Below are 17,650 nucleotides of genomic sequence, written 5' to 3' on the forward strand. Positions count from 1 at the left end.
GGATGTGGCAATCTCAGCTGTGAAGGAAGAGCCCTGTATCTGGTCTCTGCTATAAAGACCATTTATTTGTTTTATCTAATGAATATTTAATATATATATATGTGTGTGTGAATATATTTTTACATATGGAACCAGTAGCATCTGGATTCTAAGTGGGTTTAGTTGGGAGACAAATGCTACATGACTTAGCCCAAGGCAATTCTCAAGTTGCACAAAAGCAGCGAGATGTCTAAAGGCTTTTATTACTAAAAATTATATACTTCAAGTGTTCAGTCACTTCAAAGAAGAAGTGGCAGCAGATAGAGTGTTTGGATTTTTTGTTTATTGAACTGTGTCTTCAGTTTATTCACCTTTACTCAGCCTCAGCTTTGTGAGGTGCTTAAATTATTAAATAAGTCTAATAATTATGACAGTTCTCTTCTGCCTGCTGAAGCAGAGAACATGAATGAATGTATCAGTAAGACTCCTAGTCTTCTGTTCAATGTATTTAACTCTACACACTTTAAATTTAAGCTGACATAAAATACATGATAAAAAAATTTAAATATACCCTGACGAGTTCATGAGTAATAGTTAAGTTGTAAAACAAGGGGAAATGAAATGACTTCATCTAATACTGCTTCAAATTCACACTTCCAAAGGGTATTGTTCACTCTTACTATGCAACAAGAGATTGTTTCGGCCCACAGTGTGGTGAGTGTTGCAGCATTATGACTTATACTGAGTGGTTAGGTTGTTACAGCTGCAATAATTCAACATACAGTCAGCTCTGAATTATCCCTGACTAGTTTATCCAAAGTGCACGTTAAGACTTCCAACTTGGCTCTGCCACCTTAGGTCCAGTTTGGTTTATAAGCTCATAAGGTTGGCGCTGTAGTTTCTAGAAGATTTATTAGCAAGGGTGTAGTGCAATGCAAATACACATAGCCAGCCCAGGTTTCCTCCTTTCCATGGGAAAGTCATTTGCATCACCAGTAGAGAAGGAAAGAAGGAAGGGAGATGGAAGGTTTTGAGGCACTCTGTACTAAAATAATAGGCCAAATACAGATGAGATTAAGGTTTGGCTATGGAGAAATTTGGCACATAACTACAAGACACAGACATACTCAAAGTAGCTTCCATCTAGGTAGCAGCAATAACAGCAATGACGACACAGTGACAAAAGTGCTCCAGGGACCCTACGTTTGCTAGCTTGCATGAGCAATCTTCAGCTATCTTCACTGCTATTTCTACCCAAGTAAGTAATATTAAAGCCATGCAAGGACATGCTTATATGTGGTGGCAGACTAATCCTCAGTGCCTGTTCTTCCCCCTTCTTAAATGTACATATGAAAAGGTAAAAGATTAAAAGGCTGTTAAGAGTAAAGGCATGTTCGTTGCAGCACAACATCTGGTTCATCAGGGATCCAGCTCAAGCACCTCACACTCCTGTGTGATCTTCATGTGTAGATTTTCTGTCCATGGAAACCAAACTGTGATGATGGTAGTAATCATTCACACTTATCCAAATATGGAGGCAGGACATAATCAGGCACATGCTCTGTGGTGCCTCTGAGTCCCCCTGTTTCCATATAATGAAAGAAGCATAAAAGACCAAAGAAGAAAGTGACTCAGGCAATATGGAGATTAAAGTTGACCTGACTTAGAACTAAATGGAAATTTCCTGCAAAAATAATCATTTTTCCTGCGGAATTTTAATTTCAGCAAAACACCACTGCCTGGCAGGAAAATGTTTCATATGCAAAGTGTATCATCAGCCTCTGTGAGAAAAAGGCAATTTTACAGATGCACAGGTATACTTAAGAAACAGATTCATTTGACACACCACATCCTCATTTTTCTTTGTCCACGTTACATACATTATAGCTTTTTGGCACTGCAGTGAAAGAGACTCATGAGGTTCATGAGAATTTTCTCTTAAAGTAAAACCTGTTGGAAGGAATTAAACGAAATAGTTCGTGATTAGCATTTGCTTTACATGACAAATGTAACGGCTTTAACTGAACACAGACGAAATAAATGACAAAAAAAGTTTTCCATTCTTTTTAACTGGCCATTATTAGATCCTGGTTTTTTATTAATAGCTCAGTATTTTCAAAGGAAAAAAAAATCCATCCATCTCTATTCCCTGTTTCCAAAAATGTCTACCCATCTTTCATACTACGCTTTTTGCTCTCATTTCTTATGTTGTTTCATTCCATTTTTATAGCAGTATCTTTGAAATGAGTTAGATTGACTTAGCGTTATACGTTGGCCTTTGTCCTTTAGTCAGAGCGCTATCTAGTGCAGAGACTAATGAGAGATTTCATTGCCGATGGATCTTTTAATGATTTGTTTCTCTTCCCAAAGTTTTTAGTAGTGGTAGCATTAATGAGGATACTTCCTGACATTCTTTCACAAAGAAGATATTTATATAAAAATATACAGTAACTATCAGATTAGTGGTCTCTTTGCAGTACTATTTCTTGTCATGCATAGGAAATGATTCTCTGACTTGAGAGGAATAATTCTCTCATCCACTCCAACCTTGTTATCCAAGGATTACAATCTTGGAGATGCAAAGATGTAAAAGCTGCATTCTGCCAGGCATAAAAATAAAATAGAAGAAAAGGAGACACAGTGTAGTTATCACACAACAGGAGCAGCATCAGTGAACAAAGGGACCACAATGATGCACTCCAGAGAGAAAAACAGACCAATTATCAGCCACAGGATATTTAGGATATTTATGACAGAAAGACTAAAAGGAAAACAATTAAACAGATTTTGTTTTAAATGAGGGGTTTCATGCTAAAAATAAGCCAATTTGCTTCAATAAACCCTGAAATTCACTCTAGCTTTCATCGAAAACTTGATATAACTCAGATTTTACTTTTTAATATATCTAAATTACTGCCATTTATCCTCTGATGGAACTATAAAAATATATAAAATTATGCCATCTAAAATCACATGTAAATTAAATTATCCAGATTTGTGATATGGATAACTACTGCTCAGAGGGTATCTAAATCTCTAACTGTTTAACCTTAAAACCTAAATGAAATCACTAAGGTGGGATGCTTGTCTCCACATAAAATTAATGGAGAAAGTTAAGAGCCTACATGAGCTGAAGTCATTTTAGGTACTTTGGTTTTGCCACAGAAATCAGATCACTGACATGGAGTTTGAATCTAGTGAAGATGTGCACCAGAGTCAGATACAGGAGGAGCTCCCAGCTCCTAAACTACAACCACGAATAAAATCATTCTTCTCATTCATGACACAGGAAGATAAGGTTCTGTATGAGGCATTTTAGTTGGATGTATAAAATCAAGTGGTGTGAATGCCTCCCCAGAAGAAATATTCTTTATGACTCAACAGTTACTTTGGCTTTTACAGACCTGTTGTAAAGTTCAGTATTGCATGTTTTCCGTTCAAACTAGAAAACTACAAGTGGGCATGTGACAAACACTGGAAGACAAACATGCACAAGTACATATTGTTCCTAACATCATATCCTACCATGATACAATAATCATCATTATACTTTAGTGCTACCTAAAAAGGAAAGAAGCACAGCAATCAATGATACGTGAAGAGCTGTTCTGCTGAGATCTGCATTTTTGCTGAACTTTGTCATGACCTTGAATGCAAATCAATCTGTGATGCATGTATCCTAAAGATTTATCACTGTGGTTTGCTCCAATCTTTTCTTAATAAACTGAGTTAAAAATAACTCAGCTCATTAGTTATAGCACGATACATTTTCCCTTTAATTTGGGGGATGGAAAATGTCTTCATTATTCTTAAAGCAACATGTGCTCTGTAATACCTACCATACCACAAAAATCAGTCTAGTCCTCTATGCACCATCTGCTTAAAGAACAATAATCATCTTGTGAATTATTTATCTTCTGCATCCTGCTCACACTGTTTTCTGCCTTGTGACATCCTTCACTGCAATAACATTTGCTTAGTCCTGAGATTTATCATTCCAGTCCTCTGAGTATTATTTAGAGTTATTAATAAAATTAAAATAATCTCCTTTGCCATATTTGGGTTGTCTACAATGTAACTGAAAGGGTACATTTTAGAGAGTTACCTCACTGGAAACTCCATAGCTAAGAAAATTCTTGTGGCATTAGCATCAAATGTTCTATGCAAAGGAATTGTTTTTCTTCAAGGAATTTTCCAGTAAATCACTATAAAAATAGCATTTCTCTTGATGTTTCCATTCTATAGTAGCGTATTTTTGCCAGCTTTTTTTTTTTTTTAAGACATTATGTAACATAAAGACTATTTGTCTTCTTTTTTAATTCTCCATTTGTTCGGTGCTTTATACCTAATCAGAGCCAATGATGGCTGTTTCATTTACATATTAGCCATAAATATGCATTTCTAGGGGTAGCGTTAGACTCACTAAGCAGCACTGGAATTGTTTCCTTTATCACCATGCTGTCTGTTTTCTTTGGAAACTGCAACTCTGCACTGTTCATTACTCACTCTTCTCCCTTACCCAACATTCTGTGGGCAGTAAGACAATCTTCAAACACAACATAGGTAAGAAGCAACATATTTTACCTACCATACCACCCCAGTTACAAGCCAGCTGGAAATCGAAGATCTTCACTTTTAGAAGAACAGGAATTAAAGGTAATCCAATTTATTTTAAATAAATAAATAAATAAATAAAATCCTTCTCCCCTTTCTAAATCTCTCTCATGTCAATAAATCCCTGCCTTATCGTCTAACTTAGATACAATACAACAGTCCAACTCCATTTCAGTTCCACCTACCAAGCACATTTTGGTAAATCAGCTTAGGTATGAGACCTGCATCAGTCTCACCTGCATACGGAGGTGTGTGGTTCTGACAGCTGGAAGGAAGCAGACTCCCTGGGTGGGTGGGAGCGGGTGTGTGTGTTGGGGAATACACAGTCAATAGCACTGCCTATGACTTACACTCCTTCAGCGGCTATTGGAGACACTCAGTAGGAACACCAGTAAGCACAAGATACTAGTGGTACAACACTGTAAAACAGTTTAAGAGCAAACAACTATCCAGAACTTCATTTTTAAGAAAAAATCACCTATATTTAGGCCTGTATAATGTTACTAGGATAATAACATTGTAATGAACTCAGATGCCAAGCTTAAAAAAAAAATGTTTGAGTCTATTACAGAAAGCTTTTATAGTCTCTAAATTAAATCTCTGCATACATATAGGATCTCTAAACCTAAAAGATATGGAACATGCATTGGCTGAACACCTTTGACGGGAGACCTGGTACACAGGCTGCCTCATTTTAGGCCTACAGTGCTGAAAAATTTGGACACAATCTCAGGTGAAAGTGAATTACTATATGCCTGACTCAGTAGGAAAAAAATAGCTCCAAATTTTGTTCTCCTGCAAGTAGGCACAACACCTCAAACTCAGCAGGTTTTCACATTTTTAATTTTAATTTACTATCAGAACAAAGAACTACGTATTATGTGAGCTGTCAGAAAGACAGTTATCAAATCACTGAAAAGTATTTTTTGTATAAATTTGGCACAAATTCAAGCAAATTTATTACTTAATCTTTAAATGCAAAGGAGAAAATGAAAACAGGGAATATCAATACATCATGATTCAGTTTCTAAACTTCTTACTTTTATAACATTTAAGGTTTGGACAAGCAATAGCAAATAATGATGATGGTTAACCATACTTAACCAGCTGAGTCACAAAAATTGGCTGTAGACATGTGCCTAGCCTGTTAAACTGCAAACTAAAACCAGATTAATAGAAATCTCCTTTAGAGTGGATTAAGCTAATGCATTTTACTTTACATTTGTTATGCACACACACATATAGCTTATCTAACGAGGTGTAGCTTGGCAAAGCTGTAGCTTGGCAAAGCCTGGCCAAAGATGTAACATGTCAAAGCTGTGGTCTGTCATCTTCTGGACAAACTCTCATGTTAATGTTTACTGTTTCCAAAATTAAAATAGATGCATGAAAACTTAAGAAATTTGCTACATCTGAGGTCAAAATGAAATTATATATTCTGTCCTACGTCAGTCCTGACTTTGATGGCAGTTATTAGTTTTTTAACAGTCATCTGATTACTAACTGATTTCCCTAATTGCATATTCCTGGGCAGGGATGTTGCCTCACTTGTGCCTTATTTCAGTCTTGCATGCTTTTAATGTTAATTTCCACTAAAAGCTTGACTAGAGATTTTGATTTCTTTCAAATCCACACAGGGAACAAGTCTGTCACAGTGAAACTGAAACTGTACTAATCACTACTTCATAAAAAGCACTTGAAGATCTTGTCTCCATTAGTCAATTGGACAAAATACCTCTACCATATCATTATTTCCCATCCAGCTCTTTAACTGATCCCAGTAATGAAGATTTGAGTCCCTTGGACCGTTTCTCCCCTTCAGGATCCAGTAATTCCCACTGATTTCAAATGAATTATTTGGTTCCTTCACTTCAGGACAGACAGACAGATCACACTTAGGCACAATCACCCATATGGAGCCCACTGGAGCTTCCATCAAGGAAATAATAAAATTATATTCAAATATGTTAATAAATAAGACCCTAACGACTTAGCATGAAGCATGGCAGTCAATCAGAGCAGTCTGAGGTAACATACTCAAAGATGCTACCGGTAGGCAGAAGGTATGTATTTTAACTAGGAATTGTGCAAAGAATGCCTTTGGGTCCTATTTATATTAATGGGAAATGGTGATATTCCTTATGAAGAAAATGACATTTTTTGTTCTTTCAGGTAACTAAATCCATTCCACTTGCATGGATTTCTATCCAAAGTATCAATGTCTTCATGTTTTTGACAAACGGCATCACAACATCTGTTTTCGTAGCCTTTGTATCACTGCCAGAAATTAGCCACATCCTTTCACTTTTTTAACTGCCTCTGAGACTGGATATTTGAGGCGCATAAAATAAAATGGCATCCTCATGGAGCAAAATTTCATTTCCCTATTCTTATTCTCTTTATATATTTTACTTTGTACCAGTATTTCCACTGAAATGGTGGAAGAGGCCTAGCATATGGCTTTTTACTGTGAGATTTTTTTTTTTTAATTAGCCATTAACACAAACTTGAGCTTTCAGGTATTTCATTGGTACAGCACAGAGAGAAAAAAAAAAACTATATTATTGTCTTAAATATTAAAGGTTTGCCTATTTCCTGCTCACAGGATAAGGGCTCTAGGGAAACAGAGAACATGGACCTTAGTTTTAAGTTCCATTATGAATTATATTTCTTGCATCAAGGTGACTGAACTGGTCTCTGATGGCAGATTTTTATGCCTCACATGCTGGTAATACTTTAGAACAGTAACTTCCCTGTTGCTAATTTTTTAGGAAGAATATTTATATTTTATATAACTTTTCCACATACTACTACATCAAGATAGAGAAAATGAGAATTAGAGGCAGGATCTGAAAACAAAGGAAAGGGCACAAACCAAAAGTGGCTATGGCAATACAAAAGGGAGCAAAACCAAAATGTTGATACAGTTAGTATGGAACTTACTAGAGAGGGAGGGGGAAAAAAAAAAAGGAAGACCTGTAAGAAAGCATTTTCCTCCACAATAACTTGATCTCTGAGAATCCTGCTAAGAAAAGAAACCCCTAAATACTAAGTAGGAGATTAGTTTTTTTTAAATCTGTTAAAAGCACTGTTATTGCAGCAAACACTGATGACTAGCTGAACTCTCTCCTCAGATAGTCATGACCTTGTTTTTGTTGATATATTTATAATTTGTCTTGGAAAATGGGTAAATAATTTTGCAGGGAAATCCTCTTGTTTTTTGAAAATTATCATCTCCTACCTCCTCCTTGCCCTTTTTTACTTACACTCACTTCTAGTTCCCATCTTTACATGTTTTTATAGTTGTACTCTGAAATAAAAATGTGAAAAATAGGTGTATTGATCTGTCAGATCTTACCTGAAACGGAAAGTCCAGAGGTGTAAGGTTTAGCAGGCACCTTAGCTCAGATGAAGATTTCAAAAAAATCTGTTCAAATAAACACAAGAAATGAGAGAACAAATTACTTATTATTGTTTGTATTTAATTTGAGCATCTTTGGTAGAACGTGTCTCTACTCAAAATATTGCACATGTATAATTGATTGAACTTGCCAGAACTAACACAAATATCTTTTGCCACTCTCTAAGAAGAAAGTTTAACTGTGAGACTGCTTTAGACATTTTGCCCCAGGCTCATATTATCCTAATTTTAGATGAACACTGCTGCACATAAAGGAATCTGAACAATTTGTTCATACACAAAATGACTTTGACGACTTAGCTAGGAGCTTGTCACCAACATTTAACAGAATTGCATGGCTGTTTTTGAAAGCTGACAAAGACCATTTCTTTTCATATGCAAACTCTGGGCGTTCTTTTCAGAGTTACCTGAAAGCTGCACTTTTGCAGAATAAAGGATTTTATTTGGCTCATCTTCCTTCAAACCTTATCAAAATCATTTATATTAGGACAGTAATGGATAATGTGCTCATATTTTACCAGGTATTTTCATGACTTTAAGACACTCAAGGCTCCAGGAAAAAGAATCCTAATATGATTAATGATACGGCAGATTCCTGTAATAGCGGTAAATTATGCAGCCATCTAAAACCACACAGGAACAGTTTTGCAATGATGAACTGCCACTTAACCAACGAGATTAATTTCTTTAGAGCGCTAACTCTGTGCCACATATGATTCTCAGTGTCACATATGAAACTCCTTTGATCCTAGCTGGGGTTAGTTACTACTCTGGGTACAATCTAGCCCCCTGTAAACAAGCCCACCTCTTTGCAGACATGCCTACATGGTCACGATGCAAAGATGAATTACTTAGCTCAGGCTTTGTACAGTCCTACATGGCTGCCAGATGAAAACTGGCTTGCATCCTGGTATCTTGAAAAATACGTGAAGCCACTTTGCGATTGTCTGTATTTGACTTTATAGACATATTCTTGACTCCTTCCTTCTCAAGTTAAAGTGGCACCAAATTAATAGTTTCAACTTCTGCCACAAGTCTACCACTAAAGAATGCTGAGGAACTCCTTTTATTCAAACTTCACTCCATTAGATGTAATAATATATTGAAAGGGGTTTGAGGCTACCGACTCCCTGAGTTCAAAACCATCTGCTAAGTAGTTTAGAAATTTCACATGCAAGAAAATGTCTATTTCTGTTTTAATGTTGTACTCCACATAATAGGAATAACACTATGCACCTTCCAAGAAAGGAGTTCTGGAAATAATTTACATTTTCAAAACACGCTGAGAATACAAAATCCCAGGTAAATATGTAAACAGTAACCAAATAATACTAAAAGGTATGCTATTGCTTTCTGTCCAGTCATCATCTGAGGACATGAGAAGATCCAAACTGTGAGCTTGAAAACTTTCAATTCAAAAAGCAACATACTTTGCGGAGAATAAATGGAAATGGGTCCATAAGGGCTGAAATGATAACACATACAGCAAGTTATAGTATGCAAAATCGCAGCCACAGATGTTTTCTGTGCCAAAAGGCTGAATTTGGTTTAAATGCACATGAATAAGGTGATTTTCACTACAAGTCACAACAGGTTTTCCTAGTTCAGACTTTATTCCCCCAGTGGATATTAATGCAGACAAACTCTTTATTTCACATCTACATTTTCTGCTGTCACAGAGAGATACCGTACCTCTGGGTACTTGTGACCTTTCTCACATTATGAAGAGAAAGGAATATTTGGAACATCATATAATGAGAGAAAAAGTAGCATGATATAGATAGCAGTGAGAATAATGCTTATGTCAAGTGTGAATAATGAAGGAATCTGAAATGAACAATCATTTTAAATCATCTAACATGGGAACTTCCGAACATGCTCTCAGAGCATAGTCATGGCAGAAAAAAACCTCATAGACCAGGTTATAGCTGAATTACAGATGGGCAGACAGATACCAGGATTACACGAAAGGAGGAGTGTGCAACCTCCTAACTGAAAATTGTAATAAGTCCTCAGAATGACTCATACAGCTCACAATGTCCTGCTTGTCAATCTCTTCCCAAAGGCACTTCAGATACAGGCAGGCTGCAATGTGAATAAATCTTTCTGCCAGCTTCCTGCTACCTCTCACAGGGGATGGCAGCCCCCATTGCATGACCACACATATCTTGCCGTGGGATCAACATCCATATGATCTTGTGATGGAGGACATCTGCATTATAATCACTCAACAAATGACACTCCATAGGACTCTATGAATCCTGTCTTAGTAAAAAAAATAACCCCTACCTCTTTCTTCAAGGTATTATCGCTTAACTACCAGCTGCTTAGCATCAGCTCACTACCAGCTATAATATTTTAAGATATGATTGCTGGTAACATGGTAAAATAAGAAGAAAGCCATGTGCAAGCTGTCTACAGGCATCCCACAGACAGAAGGAAACTGTTTCCTGAATGGGTCCCAAGCATTATTATATTTGTAGGTATCATAAAGGCAGAGGTTATTGCAGTGGAACTCTTCAACTAGCAAAAAGCCACAAGTTGAGTAACTATTTGCTTCTAATGCAATACAAATACAATGCAATACATACTACTACCAAAAAGCGTTAGCCCAACTTGTGTGGAAAATTCCTTGGGATATCATTACAACCCATGTGTTTGAATTCAATGACAAATGAACTAGGACCTGAAGTAAATCTGATCAACAGAACCTTAAGTATTAATTACCGGACATGTCAAACTTTCATGGACAGTACAAGCTGAGCCCAACTAGAGAAGACACTTTGGATTTAAATATTTTTTACTATATTTTTTGGCTTAGTATCTGGAATTTTTGGACTTAACTGGCAGCTGAAGAACAAGAAAAAAGAATTCAGTAACATCACAAGGATCTTTCAGATTCATAAATTGAGAGAACAGCAAATGATTTAACACAGGTTTTTAGGACTGAAGATATCTTTTTATATTTACATTACTTCATTAGTTTCCAGAAAAATATGTAGGGAACATCTGGTAGGAGCATAAAGGACTGTAAGGCTTTCTAAGGAGTCAGGGTTTATGTGACAAATCACTACATTACTTCCATGAGGCATATAATCAGAAAGCACGGATTAAGCTTCACCCCCACACTGAATGGAAAATGTTTACAGACCTCAAGAAGAAGGACGATCAGTAGGCCTCTGTGAGTTAGAAAGACCAGGCAGCATCGTTACATTAGCTAACTAAGAGAAAATTTGTCTGGAAAGATGAATGCTAAGAAGATTTTGAAGTCATAAGGGAAGCGCTCTAACTCATGCTAGATTTAAAACTCCAGATTCATCGCATTTGCAGTAGTCCATAATGCCAGACATACACGTCAGCAACTGAATAAACTGATGTGGCTGTTAGACACAAACTCGTAACTTACAGAGACTGCAAATTCAACGAAAGAGACACCAAATATTCAGTCACATAACTTGAGTGTTGACCATTGTGGAGACCCTCAAGACATGCAGTCCTTATTTATTGGGATTATAATTCATATTCGTGTCTTGTAGGATTTTTAAATCTAAATATTGGCTTTTATATCACATTTGGAATGTACAGATATACCTATCCATTAAAGGGAACTTTTATTAAATCTTTACAGTTTTGTCCTTTGAATGAATTGCATTATCCCACTACTTATGGCAATGACTGAATTTAAACCCTGAGCTTAATTTGCAGTCAATTGCACAGATATTAAGAGTGATCATGGTAAGGCTGACGGCTTTTACTATTTTGAGAACTCAATATAAGTAACTACTAAGTCCTTTTTCAGAAATGTTTGAAAAGCATTTTCATGTTAAATGAAAATTCAGTATCATATTGTGTAGCAATATCATTCATAGAACTTAACAATATAATGTAATATCTTAATAGTACCATACAATATAAACTTTCAGCGAAGTATTTTGAACATCACAAAATCTTTTAAACCCTTCTTTTCAACTTCTCTGCACTTTAAGAAGCTCTGAGAAATACAGATATTCAAAAACATAATTATCCTAGACAATTATGGAAATGATGTTAGCACTATGGAAGCATGACATTTCCATTCATATCTTCCATTTTCTTCTTTCATAGAAGGAAAAACATGTTTCATTTTCACACTGAATGTGCTGTCTGCACTATATGCTTCATTCATTAGTTCTCAGAAGAATATTTTCATGTCTGCTAAATAGCATTTCTGGGCCAGTTTTACAGCTGTATGTCAGAAAGAAACAATAAAGACATGTTCTCACTGGATTATTATCCAGGTTGATCATGTGTTCAAGACTTAAAAGGTTATAAACAATGTGATTTTCTGCAATTACAAATACCATATGGCTCCTGTATGTTCAGCTTGTCAAATCTTTTCAAAATCAAATGTGATCCATCACTCTTTTTTAAAAAATGTATTCATCTGCAATGTTCAAAGGAGATCAGCTATTCTCTTTGTATGTCAGTTTGTCTCAGACTGATAATCTCTTGCATGTCTTCCTCCTTTTCATGTATCGCCACAAAATTATGTTTGGAAAGTACTGGAAATGTTACTATAATTTAGATAATAATTTCAAAGAAAATTCTTCCTCATAAGTTTTATGTTATTACCTGAAATTACTGTTCTATAACAGGAAATCATCTAGTTTGCAAAAAGCCTATAATGCATCTTATACCAGCTTGCCCATCATTCTATGCATTTTCAGATGCTGGTGATGTGTGAAATTATATACACAAGCTCACTAAAAATATCTGTCAACATCAAAAAAACCCTCAGATGGACCAGAAGCCAATTTAGGGATCCAACCAAGTAAAATATTCTTATGTTTAGCTAAAGTGATTGCAAAAGAACAATTTTGCTAACCTTATTTACTGCTTTAAACTGTACTAACAGAATTCAGTATTTATGAACCTGCTTTTATTTTTTCCCCATAGAACTTGCTAGCATAGATCCTCCTTCCCACACAATGTCTGTCTTTACATTATGGATTCCATACACTCATCTCTGTAGTATGTGTCATGTAAGTAAGAAATAAATATATGTGATTCAGGAAAAATTACTGTTGCCAGTTGTATTCTAGCAGTACCCAGGAAGCACTCCCCTTACACTGGAGAAAACTCCCTTTACACTAAACACATGACAACAAGGTAGCAATACCACTTCCCTGCCCCACCCCTGCAAAATAACCGTCCCACTTTTGGAAATCCGGAACCAGGGATTGATTAAAAGATAATTGTTAAAGAAACTGAGGACTCAGGCACACAGTTAAGTTGCCACAATTTAACAAGCAGCCATGCACCAACTGAGCGCGGTAACAGCCTATGTATACCCTTGGTCACCACATTTTAAAAGAATTATATGTTCAGTAGAATTTAATGCAGAACGAGACAAAGACAAATGGGAATCCTGCAGATGAGTGCCAGATGACAAGGCAGGCTGAGAAAGTGGAAAGCTGAGATCTTGGAAAAAACTCTGCAAGCCATGGAAAAATAGCAATTCTATAAAGCTCGAATTGCTAAATTAATGTTTCTTTCAATTAATGTGAATCAGTAACTTCATACTGAAAAGTGTCACAACACAAAGTCAGCTATTAACTCTCTATCATCTTATATCCATCTATAAATATGACGGACACCGACACAGCATACAAATGAGCTTTGACACAACTTGCTGATACATGCTTGCTCTTAGAAAGGCCATTCATTTATTTACACAGGAGACCACCATTCAGGTTTTACAAATATAAGAGATGCTTTTCAGATCAGCCTAATGATTTGTTTACCCTAGAGAGAAAAATTTTGGCCTCAGTAGTAAACAATACTTTATCAAGTTGCCCAATTATTCTTTGCATTTAGCAGAGAAATGGGAATTAGTCCAAAGTTAATAGTTCTAGTCCTCTGTATAAATAATTTATTACACATATTCAAGCTGTCCATGACGGGCTTCAGAGAAAGTAATGACGTACACAGAACTACGTACATATAAAATTCAAAACTAACACTGATTTTTCTATTCGCTAGACCTCGAGACAAGTGGAAATTAAATTAGTACCTGAATATATCTAGTCACTCAAATACATGGGTGCAAATATCACCCTGTAAGGTTACAGATGACAAAAATACTATTTTTAAAAATGGTTATGACAGCAAAAAATAGTTATTTAAGAGACCTTAAGAAGAGGGAACAAAGCCTCTAGAATAAGAAATCCACTATAAAAGCTGTAGTCTTACAAAAAGCTGTATATCTGAGAAAGAAAATTCCAGTTCTAAGCCTCACTCTCAATGGGCAGAGGATTTATAGTAACATCATAAAGCACAGAGTCAGCCACTGCCTTCTGTTAATTCTATATACCCACCTCCCTTACCATGATCCTTCCAGAGGGTAATTCTAGACTGCAATACCAAGATGGGAAGAAAAGATTAACAGTTAGCTTGTAGTATTACTGTAATTTTATTTTTTTAAAATCCTAACACAGATACAGGAAATAAGATATCAGCAAGATATACATAAAGACTCCCCCATCAGTTGTGAGACACATTGAGACTGTGTCACCTCTCTGAAATATCCTTACCAGTACTGAATCTCTGCTGGATTTAAAATCAAAGCATTCAAATAACTTTCCCTGGGGAACTTCCAGAGGTGAGGAAAGACTTTAGAAAAAAATCTTGAAGCAGAGACAGAAGATGACCAAGCCAGCAGGAGCACTGTGCCAGATGCACAGAATGAACACTTAATTTTCAGTGTAGTTCCCAAACTTATAACTTACATCTTAAAAACCCCTGCTCAGATACCACCTTTCTTTGAGGCAGTGGTAAGGCTGAGTACATACACTTTTCCTTGAGGCAGTGGTAAGCTCTGAGTACATAAACAGGAAGTGCTGCTTCCCTTTTACTTTGCATAATTCAGACACTGTTTTCCTTCTACATAGAAGACAGTAAGTTTCAATACATCTTTTGACTGAGGAAATATGCATCTGTCTCATGAAAAGGGCCTTGAGCACCAGGCTATAGTCTAGTCTGGAATGAGGCACTCTCCTATGAAAACTGTTTCCCAATGTACAGAATAATTACAGTATAAATAAAGAAAAGACAGAAATACCTCTACAGGCTGGTAGGTAGAGCACTCAAAAGGGAATGGAGAGACCTGAATTCAAATCTCTGAATGGCTAATATTTATTGTACCCATTATTATCCCAAGAACTCTTTACTGACAGATCCATAATAAGCTATTTACTTTAACACATGCTTACAGAAATAGTCAGAGATTCATTTTGGGGCGAAACTATAACAATTTAAATAAAAATGGGATTCAGTCTTACCTAACTATAATCATTAAGCATCTACATATCTCCAAATCAGCCCATCTATTTTACATTCCTGTCTCAGGGTGGAGGTGCATATTTATCTACAACAAGCACAGAAAGAGTCTAATGACTTGTTAAACACTGATGGTTAACTTCCAGATCATTAAAATACAGCAAGAACCCTGCTCAGTGAAGAACTATACAATGTTCAGGTTCTCAAGACTGAGTAGAACTACACTTCAGTTTTGAAAATCAGCAATAGTGACTAATTCCTCCCTCATTTCCATGCTAACACTTGGTGGAGAATGACACAGGTTTACATTTAGCTCATATCCAAAGTAGCCTTGTCAATAAGAGTCTTTTGATTTAAACAAGCTTTGGATAAGAAATGTAATACCAGGAAAAACATATTCATAGGTCAACCTCAACTACTTGACCAGCTTCTTATGTAATTATTTTATGGTTAAAATGCTGAGATCTGGTGCTTATATAATGTTAATGAGCCAGAATACATAAGGTATAGGGAGTCAGAAAAACAAATGCAATGCACATAATCTGTCATTCTCAAATGTTTAGGACTCGGTGCTCCATTCAGAAATCTTTCCAATGTTTTAAAGTTTATCAGACTTTCAATTATAATGAAACAAATGGAAACCTGTTATGTCCCATTAAACATAATTATCAGGAAATGTTAAAATTAAGTACAGTAATTACTTGAAATTTTGTGATTGTTTATTTACCTATTTCAAATTACTTTCAAGGAAATATTAAGTGCAAGTGAAAGACAGATTGCCTCCTGGAGATGTAGCTCACTTTAAATTCCAGTGTCTTCATTCAAGCTACCAAAAAGCAGAAAGACACACTGGTTGCATGACAAAGTGATAGGCATTTTTTCTTCTACTTCTAACTAGCATTTGAAACAACATCCTGAAAAAGATATTAAAAACTGTATTTGAAATCTTCAGAAGAACTTAAGACAGTTGTATATGTAGCTTGTGAAGAGATTTACATTGGACACTTCACTCTTTTTCGTGTCCCTTGAATATTTGATACTATCTCTAAAACAGTTCTGTCACTAGAGCCACAGGCAGAGATCTTTTTAAGCTGTAAAGCACTTGCATTCTGAAAAACAGATGATTGGGTGTTATTTCCCAAATCTGTGTACAATCATAGTAGGTGTTAGAATAGGATTTCCACCATATTGGCTGACAATATTTGATATTTCTAGTGCTAAAATAGTTTAACATATTACTGCAAATAGACAGTTTCCAAAGCGCTAATAAATAATATTGCATATCCCTTAATGGTTGAGCACAGAGAATAACATAGAGCATACAGATTAAAAAGACATGAAACAGAGACTGTCAGCATGAGCTGTCAGTAGATACGATCAAGTCACCTCTTAACTATATCTTTGAGCAACTGAGCTCCTTTGGTCTTCCATTACATGGCTGATTTTCCAATCTTTGAAATATTTGTATATGTGCTTTCCATTATTTGCATAACATTTAAATGTTTAATTGTAAGAAATAAAGTTTTGCAAACCTTACTTTAATTGGTGATTTCAAAGCATTGAACAGCATTCCAGTAACAGTAGGAATCCAACAATAAAAAACCAGTGGTACTGCCTAATATCTACCTGCATGTCCTCCATGACACTTTATCCATGCCTACATAGTTCCTGATCACAGAATCACAGAACAGCTGAGGTTCGAAGGGCCCTCTGGATATACTCTAATCCAACCCTCCTTTTCAAGCAGGATCACCCATAGCAGGTTGCCCAAGACAGTGTCCAAGCAAATTTTGAGTATCTCCAAGGATGATGACTCCACAACCAGCCTGGGCAACTGGTCCCAGTGTTCAACCACCCTCACAGTAAAAAAGTATCTTCTTATGTTCAGATGGAATTTCTTGTATTTCAGTTCATGCCCACTGACACTTGTTCTGTCACTGGGCACCATGGAGAAGAGTCTGGCTCTATTGTATTTACTTCCTCCCACCAGGTATTTACACACATTGAAAGGATCCCTCTCAAGCCTTCTCTTCTCCAGGTTAAGCAGTCCCAAGTCTCTCAGTTGCTCCCTGTATGACAGATGCTCTAGTCCCTTCACCATCTTTGTGGTCTTTACTTGACTCACTCCAGCATTTTCATGTCTCCCTTTTACTGGCGAGCCTAGAACTAGACCCAGCACTCCAGATGTGGCCTCATGTCGTGGTTTAACCCCAGCCAGCAGCTAACCACCATGCAGCTGCTCCCTCACTCCCCCCCTGCTCCCAGTGGGATGGGGAGGAGAATCAGGAAAAAAGGTAAAACTCGTGGGTTAAGAACGGT

General features: G+C 36.4%; 1 long non-coding RNA gene across 1 annotated transcript in view; it reads right to left on the reverse strand.

The window, feature by feature from the left end:
* LOC127015850 (uncharacterized) overlaps positions 1-17,650 on the reverse strand; it is a 220,864-nt gene that overhangs the window by 111,025 nt on the left and 92,189 nt on the right. The window contains exon 3 of the long non-coding RNA XR_007766390.1: positions 7,952-8,020. This is a non-coding gene — a long non-coding RNA (uncharacterized LOC127015850). The remainder of the gene's footprint in view (positions 1-7,951; positions 8,021-17,650) is intronic.

This window comes from Gymnogyps californianus, chromosome 4, assembly GCF_018139145.2.
Source record: "Gymnogyps californianus isolate 813 chromosome 4, ASM1813914v2, whole genome shotgun sequence".
Taxonomy (NCBI): domain Eukaryota; kingdom Metazoa; phylum Chordata; class Aves; order Accipitriformes; family Cathartidae; genus Gymnogyps; species Gymnogyps californianus.